The sequence below is a fragment of the Corvus brachyrhynchos genome, unplaced genomic scaffold, assembly GCF_000691975.1.
Source record: "Corvus brachyrhynchos isolate BGI_N302 unplaced genomic scaffold, ASM69197v1 scaffold32, whole genome shotgun sequence".
Taxonomy (NCBI): Eukaryota; Metazoa; Chordata; class Aves; order Passeriformes; family Corvidae; genus Corvus; species Corvus brachyrhynchos.
This window is the reverse complement of record NW_008237919.1, coordinates 15,018,022-15,030,873: the sequence shown is the minus strand read 5'-3', so window position 1 is coordinate 15,030,873 and position 12,852 is coordinate 15,018,022. Positions and strand designations below refer to the sequence as shown.

Genomic DNA, 12,852 nt, shown 5'->3' with positions numbered 1-12,852 from the left:
TCCTGCCCACAGGCAGTATAACAGACTTTGCCCATCAAGGTAGGGTGGGGAAACTTCTCTGTGTTTCCTTATCTAACTGGCTAGCGATCATTTCGGTTTTAAACAAAAAAATATTTTTATTAATGTGAATGAAAGCTAACTTGAGTGTTTTTGCTCTCTCCCTCCTACTAATGCAAAATAAAAACTCATTTAATGATGGTGGGCAAGAAAGGAAACCATCCAGGTGACACATAACAGAAGGATGCATCACTCTGATCACAATTTAGATGAACGCAGGCTTAACCTACCAGACTTAGCCTATCTTAATGCCAGTGCTATATCACTGACTCTGTAATGTTTTACCTTAATGAAGTTAGAGTCAAAATAGAAAAAAAAACCAAACAGGTGCATTTTTGAGGTATGCCATTTGCTACACTACCTACTAATCTTAAGAGGTAGGAACACATGAATTGACTCATTACCAGCAGCAACTCACCCTCCAGTGACACAGTTCAGTCAATCCCAAAGCATTTTACCAGGGAGAGCAGCACCACCTTCTCAACAGCTCAGATGGAGATGGTAAATAATTTGCTCAGGGTCAGCACACGCCACTGGTAGAGCTTGGACTGTAACTCAATTCAGCATCAGCCTGGCAGCCTAGTAAACTAACGGATCACAAAACTTGATAAAAAAAAAGCATCAAGTGTTTTTCTTTTATCATATAACATGTGAAAGTTATATACACATTGATTATATACAATGAATCATGTTACAATACCTAAGGATGTAACAGAACAACAATCATTTATCATTGACTTGATACTGTTGTTATAATCTGGATTTGAAATAATTAAATATGTATGCTTTCTTAAAACACAACTCACAGAAGAATCTCTAAGAAGAATAATTCTAGTTTATTGCAATTTCTGGGTATAAGTTCTCAGATCTTAGTTAAGACAGCTCAGTTTCTCTTAAACTAAAACTACTAGACTGCCACCACCCTTCAAAAACACCCCCTCCAACAGACTTTGGAAAATAAACCGAAGCTGGATCAATCTCTATTTTCAGCTACAATAGTATGAATTTGAAGAAAATGCTAGTGTTTTACTGTTCAGTGTTTATGCTCACAAGTTGCTTTGCTGACATGAAACATGTCATTGCTCTTCTTGTAAAACTTATCAACCATCCATTTTTCCTAGTCCCCTTCTTACAACACAATTCCAGTATAGCACAGAAAGTGGGCAGCCTCCTATGACAAGTACAGATCAGATTAAATATTACACATAAATACCATATTGCCACCCATATTCTGGGAAGCTTCAAGTATACCTAAACCATTTTATGAAGGTGAATGAAAATATAGCCATGTTTACTAAATTAAATAACCACACTTATTTGAAACAAAATTCTTATCTTATAAACAGACTAACTGCAATGTTTATTACTGCCTTTCTTTCATTTACTGCATATCTGCATATCTGGGATTATTATGAAACTTAAGAGTGCATCAGCCATGGGCAAAGAGCTACTTTTCATTGATAGACAAGTAGGTATTTATTCCACTCTAGACTTTTAAGCAAGTTCTGGACCTGCTTAGCAAAGAATATTAAAACTAACATAAGGAAGAATACAATATATTTTACTTGCTCCTTTCTTTGCCTTTATCCCAGTGCCATGGTATCCTGTGAATGAAGATCTAGGGTGTCAACCATTGTAAATGCAGTGTTAGCCCAAACCAGTGAATTATTGTCACACCATCTCTCAACGAGAAACTATATATATTTATTACTGCACTAAGCAAACTTACTAACCAAGCGGGCTGAACCAGTTCTTGGTCAGTTCCATTCCCATCTCAATCTAAGCACTGGGAACAGAAAAGAAAGATCATGAAGAGACGATTAATAAGTAGAAACATTTCCTATTGCTTGCAGGGAATTGTCTGAAATCCTGCCCTAAGTCTCTAAGAGGAGATAGGCGGAGACTATTATCTCTCATCGAGTTGATGAATTGTTAACTGTTAATCAATACAGAAAGCAACATGTGTCTAACAAACAATCATTTATGTCTGTGAAGGAAGAGAAGGATCTTTACTGTAGTTAAGAAATACACTGATTAAAGAAAAGGACAAGTTTTAGGAGAAAATATCAATCTGTATTGATCTCCTGAAGGATTTCAAGAAGGAAATTAATCAGGAAGATGGACGTAATCAAGAGTTACAGAAATGCAGAATTCCTGGGCAGCTCAGAATCTCAAATACACAGCAAGTCTGCTGGATGAAGGGAGAATGGGGAGAAGGTGGGGAGAGATGGACAAGAAGCCTTCCAATGAAATTTTAGTAACAGAGAGACCTAGCATAATCTACCTATCATTTCTTCCTTCCTAACTTTTTTAACTATTTTATAGACATCTTGAAAGTATTTCACACCCACAGATTCAGCTCATGTTCTCCAATCAGCCAAAGAATAAAGGAGCATGTCCATGCACATACTGCAAAGGACTTGTGAAGAACTGGTATCCAACTGGTCCAGAACTGTTGTGCAGTAACAGTGATAGACTGCAAGGCTCCCTGGCATGCAGAATGCCAAACCTGTGAAGATGCCAAGGGACATTTCCACACACGGTCTAGTTTCACTATGTTCTACAGGGTTCTACCAAGTATCTTCTGTGGCTTTGAAACTAATTGGGTAGTACAGTAAAGGGAAGCAGTTTGCATTGTCTCAAAGCCTACACAGGATCAGCAGCAGGAGCACAGACCAAGACTTGGCAAACTGACATCTGCAACGGTGTCTGTTTTAAAAGCTTTCTGCATCACTCCTCTGACTGCATAAGAAGTTACTTACCAGCTGCATTGTTAGGAGATGAAACAGCAAAGTGAATAATAGCAAAATATGGGCAGAAGAATTAAATGCTATAGCATGAGAATATAACTGTTATGTGTATTTGCTTCCTATTTGTAAGTTATGCTTGATACTGGTTGAGTATAACACACACAAAAAAAGGTAACTGGATGACGTTAATGCAGCGTAAACTGTCCTCTGGACCTTAAATATAGTAAACTGCTGTTTGAAAAAGAATAAAGGCAGTAAGGCAGTCACATCAACTAAACATTGTGGAATCCACCTTACTACAGTTTGTCTTTGCACAGGAAAACTGTAAGCAGTATTATAGCACAAATGGTTTCTACTGTAATCTCACAAGTGTGAAAAAAACTAAAAATGTATTTATCAACAGCACCACAATATTTATTTTACATCAATAACCTCAAAAGCTTTATTAGAAATTTTACTTTCACTTGGACTTTGAAAAATCTAAATAATTGGACTTCTGAAAACCATTACTAACTGAAGAGACAAACTGCTTATGTTATACTGTGTTCAGTCTGAATTCCAGATAGACTCAACAGCCTCCTACATAATGTAACTGTCCTGGAATAAAAGGAGGTTTTTTTTTCTTTCTTTCAAGCATAAAATACAGGAACACTAGAAGCAGGCAACATGTCTCTAGTGCAGCATTTGGGCTCTATTAGTCAAAGTGTTGTATTCCTTAAGTATACATCAGAGGATAGATGTGCACATAAAATACCATATGTCAGTTTCAAAGCTATAATTTACATAGTTATTTAAACTTATGCAAATGAGGACATTAAAGCTGAGACACACACCAATAAAAGGAAATTATAAGTTAGAGCTGCCACATTGTCCTTAACTTCCTGTGAGTGACTAGGTATAGTAGAACATATGGCACCCACGCTCTCCCACTGTTCCCACTGCTCCTGAGAGAAGGCCATATGGGCTGCAGTACCTAGACACAACAGGGCGCGTGAGGAACACACGGTAGCCTTACCTCGCCGTTTAACTCTTACAGAGCTTGTGCCAACTACCTGGAAACAATCCTTAAGCTGTGGCCCTTTTTGTCCTGGTTACCGCTCCTGGTTCTTTTCACAGAGCAATATGAACCAGAAGGAGGAACTCATATCCATTCCCTGACTCAACCTGGAGAATACCAGATTTTCAAGCAAGGTTCACAGGATTTTCTACCCTGCAACATACTCATGAAGTAGCTTGGCGTAAGTCACCAAGATCTCTCATCTGCGAATTGCGAGGCCTTTGCCTGTTCCAGCCTGGAAGTAACGGTTACGGAAGAGTTTATCTCCTTAAGCCTGGACTCAATCTCCTACCGTTTTCACTTGCACAGAACACTGGATATAAAGTCTGAACAAGAGCTTTGTGTGTCATCTTTGGCAAAGTTTTAAAATTGTAATACAGATGACGCTGACAACCAAAGACAATATATTAGCAATAAGAAGGTTTGTTTTGCAAAAATGGCAGAGGCTCAATTTTACCCAGTTTAACAAAAAAACATGTTCTAATTGGGAAATTATTATGGTTATATTTCCAGCCCATAGTAAAAAAATAGTGGTTTGTTTTGCTTGGGGCTTTTTTCACAGAAAGCTCTTACCATTCCAGAGGTTTTTTGCTAACTGAAAAAAACGACATTAATAAATTTAGCATTTATAAAATGGCCTACATCTAGTTTATACTTAAGAACTTTAAAGTGCTTTTAAATCTAAAAAAAACCCCAAAAAACTATTCATGTATGTCTCTAAATCAAAGGAGACAGATAATATATAATAAAATCAGGGAGATTAGCAAAAAAAAAGGCCTAGGGATCTAATGAAGACAGATACCATACTATTAGGGTTCACCTGTTTATTCCACATTTTCAAACAGTAAAAAAAACCCAAAAGTTCATGGTTTCTTCCAGATGAAAGAACATGGTAGAAGACCAAAAATATAGATCTCACCCATGCACCTTCCCATGTTGTTACTCAAAATTTAGCATCATTTTACTAAATAGCTTTAGTGAATACATCAATAAGAACAGCAGAGCTTCCATTTTCTGAAAATCCCTCAAGTTTTCCAAGACTGTCTACTATCTCTCAGCATTAAAATGTCAAAACCCTAAAGCTTTACAAGACATCTTAATTCAGACCAATAAATTTTACTTGAACATATTTGAAAATGAATAGGTTGACAACTACTATTTCCTACTGTGGCTGCCTGCTAGGAAGTCAAAGAATTTTAAGACAATCAAAATACTTGAGTCAGAAGTGGCATATTTAAACAAAAAAGACAATACAGGCTTTATTACACTAACTCTAGCTAGTCACTTTCCCCACAAACTGCTCCTGGAGAAACACGTACATCCTTTCAGGAACCCTCCCCTTTCCTACACGATGATGTGACTCCACCAAAAGGCTCACCTGTCTCAGGGGAGGAAGCAGTCTGAGCGTATGTAGGATGTCTGCATCATGTGACATGTCTCCTACTGACACACGCCAGAAGCCACGGCTTACAGATGCTCATGCTGTAAAATGCTCTTCTGGGTTTAGAAAAAGCTCTGCCAGTCAGCTGGGAATGCACAAAACTGTAGCTCTGCTGCACTGAGGGGAGGAAAGTCTGGATTAATTGAATCTCTTCCTGACAGATTGATATTGGTGCCCTTATATTCCATGGTGGAAGAATCCACAGGACACATGCATGACAAAATAAATGTAGAATAAAAAGAACCCTAAACAGTTACTTACTCTGCATATTTGAATACACAGTTGTTGACGCTTCTCCGCAAGTGTAGCCTTAGTGTAAATTATGTCAGGATCACTGACAACTCAGCGACCTGAGGTAATCTGACCTCAGATTACCATTATTTCAACTAAATAAGGCCTTGGCCATATCAGTTTCTTTTATTACTGATCATATGAAGTTTAACAAGGGCAAGTGCTGGATTCTGCTCCTGGGGTGGGGCAATCCTGGTGTGCATAGACTGTAGAACAAGAGGCTGGGGAGAAGCAGTGCAGAATCCAGACCTGGAGGTGCTGGCTGATGGCAAGTTGAACATGAGCCAGCAGTGCCCTGGCAGCCAGGAGGGCCAACCCTGTCCTGGGTGCATCAGGCACAGCATCGCCAGCTGGGCAAGGGAGGGGATTGTCCTTCTCTGCTCTGTACTGAGGCAGCCTTCACATCAAGTTCTAGGGACAATTTTGGGCACCACAGTATGGAACAGACATTAAGCTGTTGGAGAGTGTCCAAAGGAGAGCCACGGAGATGGTGAAGGGTCTAGAGGGAAAGCTGTATGAGGAGCAGCTGAGGTCACTTGGTCTGTTCAGCCTGGAGAAGAGGAGACTGAGGGAAGACCTCATCATGGTCTTTAACATCCTTATAAGGGGAGGAGGAGGTGTAGGTAGGTCTTCTCTCTCATGACAGTGGCAGGACTCAAGGGAGTGGCATGAAGCCAACTAAGGGGAGGTTTAGGTTGGATATCAGGAAAATGTTTTTCACCCAGAGGGTGGTTGAGCACTGGAACAAGCTCCTCAGCGAAGTGGTCACAGTTCCAAGCCTGAAAGAGTGCAAGAAGTGTTTGAACAATGCTTTTTAGGCACATGGTGTGATTCTTGGGGTGTCCTGTGGAGGGCCAGGAGGTATTTGATGATCCTGATGGGTCCATTCCAACTGAGCTATTCTATGATTCTATTTGCTTATGTGAAGCTTTAGAAGGAGACAAACTTTTTGGCCACAAGACAAGAGAGACTAAAACATATTCCTTATCTTTCCTGTTTGATACAGGCTTGAAATATATCCTCTCTGTTTAAAAATAAATAAAAGGATGTAATTTTATTAGTAATTCCCACAGACACTGCCTTGGGGATGTTCCCACAACACTATGAACTGCTGGCTTGGGGAAAAAACAGTTTGAGTTCCATGTACATAACAAACCAACTGCTACAGGTTAATCTCTAAAGACCTCCTATGACTGCACTGAGGAAATCAAGTGAAGTTGCAGATGTCACTGTGAGTTGTTCACTTTAAAAAGGGCTTATAAATGCAGTAACTCACAGTAATGATCAGTACATGTAACTCATTCTGAAATGCAAGAGAAATAACATTAAGTCATTTTCCTACTGTTTCTTTCTTGAGGAGTAGTTCAGAGAGGCAGCATCTTTCCACTGTATACAGTGTACTGATCATATTTGATGTCAACCTAAAATGTCCCAGCTAGTAAGTGACGTTAGGTAATGATGCATTCATTCTCTGAGTTAACTATATCATGTCTGGGCTAAAAATCTCTTTATGAGAGGACATAAAAGCACTGTACTCCATTGGATAGGTTGAGGAAATCAGATCTTGGCAAACGCTAACAATTATGGAGTCAAAATTCTGTGGCAAATATTGAGCATAACCGAAGAGACAGGGACCAAAAAAATCTAATGTATTTTCTTAGTGAGTATTTCTGAATGAAGTACTTGTGTGAGGTCACATGAGAGCAGAAAGGTCATGAGCCACTCTCTGGGCCTTCCAAAACACCCTGTGGAGCCCAGAGACATGCTGGAGTGCTGTGCCAGATGGAGATGGCCAGCAGCGCTGTGGTGGGCAAATTTACTAGGGTCTTACACTCTCTTCTCTCCTTGCCTGGAGTTACAAGCTTCTCTTAGGAATGGCAGCCAGTATTTGGATAAAGTGCTCCAACTGCTGGTGCCAGTCTTTCAAATGACAATGAAGGATGGTGGGAAGTGTTATCACTGAGAGGGATCCTGAAGGGGCAACAGGGGCCAATTAGTAAGAAAATAAGAACAGAGCAGCCGCAGAATTCAAACAAAAAATGGCACACAAGGGGGAGGGCTATTCTGAAATGGTCATCCTTCAGTGACCCTTCTGATGCTGCTGCTCAGGCCTTTCCCCTTTCCTACTGCTGAAGTTAGCCACTCAGAAAAAAAGAATCATGATGTGATGAGGAAGAGAAAATTTTCTTCTCCTTCAAGCTGTGAAACATCTTTGCTGAGCAATACATAAATGTCAACACCAATGTGCTGTGGTCTACAAAAAAAAGCATTATAGTTAGAAATAACAGATGCTGTTGCATTTCCTAGTCAGGTGGATTATGTTGTCTAGAAATATTTTTTGAGAACAGCTCTTTGAAGCCCCAGCTATATACCATAACCAATTTCATCTGCTCTATACATAACTGAAATGTACTAAGGTCTGAATTTCTTACCTGGAGACCAACTTTTCCAAAGTTCAGAGGTTATGGCCTGAGATCCATTAATTTATCTTAACTTTGCCTAGCTGGCCAAATTTAAGGCTAGCCCAGGCTCCTTGGACTGCAGGGGCTTGTCACAACAGTAGGACTGTCTGCATTGCTTCTCCAAACAGTGTTTTGTGAGTGGTTTCAGTTTGTTGTTTTGGGTTTGTTTTTTTCATGTACACTTAATAGTTTTGGACTCACGTTTTAGTAGGAAATTTCACAGCTTTCCAAATTTAGAAATAATCTAGGCAAAGTGAGCTATGTGTTCCCACTACTGTAAGAGCAAGCCAAAGATTCAGCTAGCCTCTTTTCAAGAGCATGGCTTTAAGATCATCACCAACAGCATTCCTCTGGAGAAAAAAAAAATATTTATGAACAAAAGAAAACCTGTAGAAAAGATTGTTTTTTTCTTTTAGAACAGTGTATTTCTGTATTTTCATAGAACTGTGTAATCTCCATCCCACTACGATGCCTGAATAAGGCCTGTTTTTTTCTCTCTTTTTGGTTTCTTTTTCTTTCTGTGCTTTTTATACCTGGCAGGATTGCTCTGGACCTTGGAGCTTTGTGGTTCATGCATTTCTTTGTCAGGTTAGATTTGCAGATTGGCCAGAAACAAGACAAGACTTGTCAGTGTTAATGTTCCTGGCACTGTCTCTTCACAAATCTTTGGTATTTGCTGTTTTGCTTATCTCATGCAATAAAGTTCAACCACATTTTGCACCTGATTAAGAACCAGCCATCTAAAACCATTCTCCCCCTTGCACCTGAAAAATGAAAAATCTACATACTGGAGTTAAACTAACCTATTCCTTTAAGAAATAACTCTGGAAAGGCTACACCCAAATTAAGTACTCCTCAAGTATTACAGATGGTTCCATATGAGCTACTGAAAAGTTTCCACTTTAGTACACCATGAATCAGACCCTAAACATGGTGTGTTGAAACTAAATTACTACTGTTGGATCAATAAACACATTTACTGTTCTCTAGTCTCCCTGATTATTAAATGGCTTGTAAGGTCACATAAACAATTTTCCATGACTTCCAAAATAATCACACCTGGCATTTAATTTCCTTTTTCTCCTTAAGCCATATTATTTTAGGATAGGCTCAAATGGGCCTATGGTGTTCTTCCTCTGTTTACCATTCATTCCTAGAAGTAACAGGTTCTTCAACTGGTATCCAGGTTTGCTGGTATCTAGCTGATTAATCATATTAAAATATGGTTCATATTAATTTATCACAGAGTTCATAACACCCACATTACACTTAACTAATGTTTTTTTAAGTCCATAGTCATTATTTAGTTGCTTACAGTTACGGCAGACTGAACAACAGGGCTAAAATAATCTATGCTTCATCTCCTACTTTGTCAGTCTTCAGAGGAGGGGGTGGGAGAGACACGACTAGCTTGTAGATTGAAATACTGATTTTCAAAAACTGAACTGAGGCATAAATATGTAATTTTCTTTGTGCTGGTATTCTCTCACTTCCATCCTCCACTTCCAGTCCACTTGTTTTGTTTAAAATATGAGAGGATGTAGGAAAGGAGCCAAAAGCGTTGACCCATGAAAATACATGCAAATTTGGTTGGGCTGAAGCTATTAAAAGTTGCTAGATGTGGCTGATCCTTAAATCTGACCTGTTATTCTTGCTAGAGAAAGCTGGCACAAAACTAATAACACCATGAATTCCACATCCATTTCCTCCAACATGCATATCAATAATGATTTGCATTTTACTGGTATCATGTAGAGCAAGATACAACCTTAATTTAGCTTTCTTGTGGGTCTTTAATTTTATATTAAGCTTTCAGTCCTCCATCTCAGCTGGACAACAAAACGGGCAGTAGGCAAGACTGAGGATGCAAGAAGACTGAGAATAATCTCTGGAGACTAGAGACACTGATCAAGAAACAAATGCTGCTTCTATTCCTGTATGATCAGAGAGAAAAAACCTGTCCTAATACATGAAGACAATGGAAATAAAGTTGCCTGGGCAACATAATAGCACTGCCTAGGTTTTAGTGCTTGACTTCACAGCTTTTACATTAATCTTCTCTGTAATTTTATCCTGCATATGTGTGCTTAATTGTGAGAAGAACAACTGAGATCAATGCAGGCTTGTATCCTGGTTCCACAAAATGGTCTCTAGCTTACCCACCACAATAAAAGCTGAAGTGTACTTTAAGACTGGAAGAATGTATTTTCACTTATATCCAAATACAGTGGTATGGTACTCCATGTTCTCTCTTTCTGTTAAAAACCCTCACATTTTACTTGCAAAGAAAAAAAATACTTTCTTATTTTAATAAGAAATTTAGCTTACAGATATAACTAGATTTGCAAAACAGCTTGTCACTATTTAGCTACTTGAATTAAGCTTAATTCAAATTTCTGTATTTCACTTTAAAAAAAAAAAAATCACTGTCCTCTAAAAATTGTTATGTTGAAGCAAAAGGCTATAGAACAAGGCACTGCAAAAGCTGTCTCTCCCTTTCCCTATGCAACTAAAACCCTAATTTAGCACATGTAACAAGTTGTAGTTTTACCAGGCAGGGCTGTATCAAATGATAAACTCTTCCAAGTCATCAGTAGTGTAATTATCATTCAACAGAATCACAGATTATCATTCCTGCCGGTATAACTTCACAGATAATTCACAACAAATTAAGTTTTTATAAAAGAAAATTGAAGAGTATTAATTTTAAGAGTACTTATTTTCTAGCTCCAACTTGAAACCTCATTTCCCCATCCTATCAGAAAAAGGGGGAAGGAAGATTCATGCTTATTTTTTAGAGCTGTTCAAGTGATTGGACTTTTCCTGGCAACAGCAATTTCCTTGTCAAAGCTAGTAATCATAGCACCCACTTTTGTTGCTACATGATTCATTTTTGTAAGTTTAGTATGTATTACATAATATCTGACTATTTTTCAGTTGTTTTGTTGTCCTTTCAGAAGGATTATTTTGAAGTTTGATCAATCTCTCATTAAAAGCCAGGGAAAGATTCAGACCATCTATACGAGTATTTGCATTGGTCCTTAAGGTCTAAAAAGTGGTCCAGAATTCCTGTATGTGCAAATAAATAAAGAGGTTTGGGATATTTTTTGCTCTGAAGTAAGATGATAGAAGAAGTGTATATTTCTGCACCTAATGTGAGCTGAACAGTTAATAATCACACTAAAACGAAGCATCCCTGAGAAAAAGGAAGATGATTCTAGTAACTGCAGTCAGGTTAGCTTGCCATTTATTCATGCATTACAATCCAAGTAAACATTACCTGGAAGAATGCAATCTACCCTGCCAAGAGTATCTGGACACTATAGACTGATTAAAACTACTCTTTATGCAACCTACATTTTATTAAAGTTTAAAGATAATTGCTATTACTCAGATTAGCATAACAAAGCAGCACCACAGATTTCAGGAAGAGAAAGGACTTCTTGAGAACTGTTTAAACTTCAGCATTGAACATGACAGAACATTAATTCTTTGGTGAGAAGTGAATATAGTATTGAAAATGGCAACATAATTGTTCACCACTTTGTGCTGTTACTCTCCCTGTATATTTGTCCTACGATATTGTTTTCTTTAGAAAGAGTGACATTTGAAAACCTTTGTTTCCAAGCATTTGTTCAGAATTTTGCACAGCAGCCCAAAAAGTGGGGTTTGCATGGAAATTGTTGTCTTCTCCAATCCTGCCATAATTTCTTCTGACATCATCACTTTTAGAGACCCTATCACACATGGACAATAATGAATCATTTTCTGGGGGCAAATCAGCTGTCATAGCTGTGACTTCTTCTGTAAGAAGAGAACCTACCCCAAGGAGTCAGCAGGCAGCCACATGGAAGACCCCTGAGCAGCAGCGTGAGTTTACTGCCTTATTCATTCCTTCCATTCCAGTGTTTGCTCCTGACTTCTGATCTTAGCTTATCCTTTGCTCTAATTTAACCTATGGATCCATTACCAAGGACTCCTGATCTTGATATCATCAGTATTGGGTTTTTTTTTTTTCTCTGGCTCCTCTTTCTGCTCCTGATGGTAAATTTGGAAGAGCAATGTTTGCTTTCCTTATCAACAGGCCTTCCTACCCACCTGCAAGATGCCCCAAGGAAGCAGACAACAGGAATACACAGCTTCTTTTCTAAATTCTCTTTTCTGTTTAAAAGAGAACATAGCCTATATTTGATTAGAGGTCTCCAAAAAGTTCCTTTCAACATTTATCTAAACAATCTTTGCCTTTATTATATCCGTATTTTACCTTCTCCCTTGTCTTTTCAGTAGCCCTGTCCTTCTGCTGCATACTGTTATAAACACATAGGAGTAACACAGGTGGCCAGATATAAAATTTCAAAATTCAAACAAAATCAGCTTCATAGATTTTGAGTAGTTGAGATCATGACTGCAGGAGGTATGAGGCTTACACTGCTGATTCTGCTGGCAGCGATGACATGGAGCCAGAAAAGAAAGGGCGTCGCAAGTCAGAGACCATGAAATCACACCTACCTCTTCATCACCAACACACAAATCTTCATGCTTTTTTTGTGAGGCACATTCATCATCTAAATAATGCCAAAGAGCTTTCAAAACAAAAAAAAAGAAATAAATCAAAATTTTGAACTGCTTGCAGTGATCTCATACAGTAAGCTATGATAGCCACTACAGCAAAGCAAAAGAGAAGGACACCCTTAGTTAATAATAACAGAGAATAATTATACATTGATAAAGTTTTACTAACAAGATTTCTAGATGATGTTTCAAAAGCAACCAAACCTCGGTGACTTCAGTGTA

At 38.4% G+C, this 12,852-nt stretch overlaps 1 long non-coding RNA gene across 1 annotated transcript in view; it reads right to left on the bottom strand.

Annotated features, from left to right (window-relative positions):
- The window catches only part of LOC108446497, a 31,453-nt gene that overhangs the window by 17,623 nt on the left and 978 nt on the right, over nucleotides 1-12,852 (bottom strand). The window contains exons 2-3 of the long non-coding RNA XR_001861709.1: nucleotides 12,568-12,641; nucleotides 5,243-5,422 (exon numbers count right to left, since the gene is read on the bottom strand). This is a non-coding gene — a long non-coding RNA (uncharacterized LOC108446497). The remainder of the gene's footprint in view (nucleotides 1-5,242; nucleotides 5,423-12,567; nucleotides 12,642-12,852) is intronic.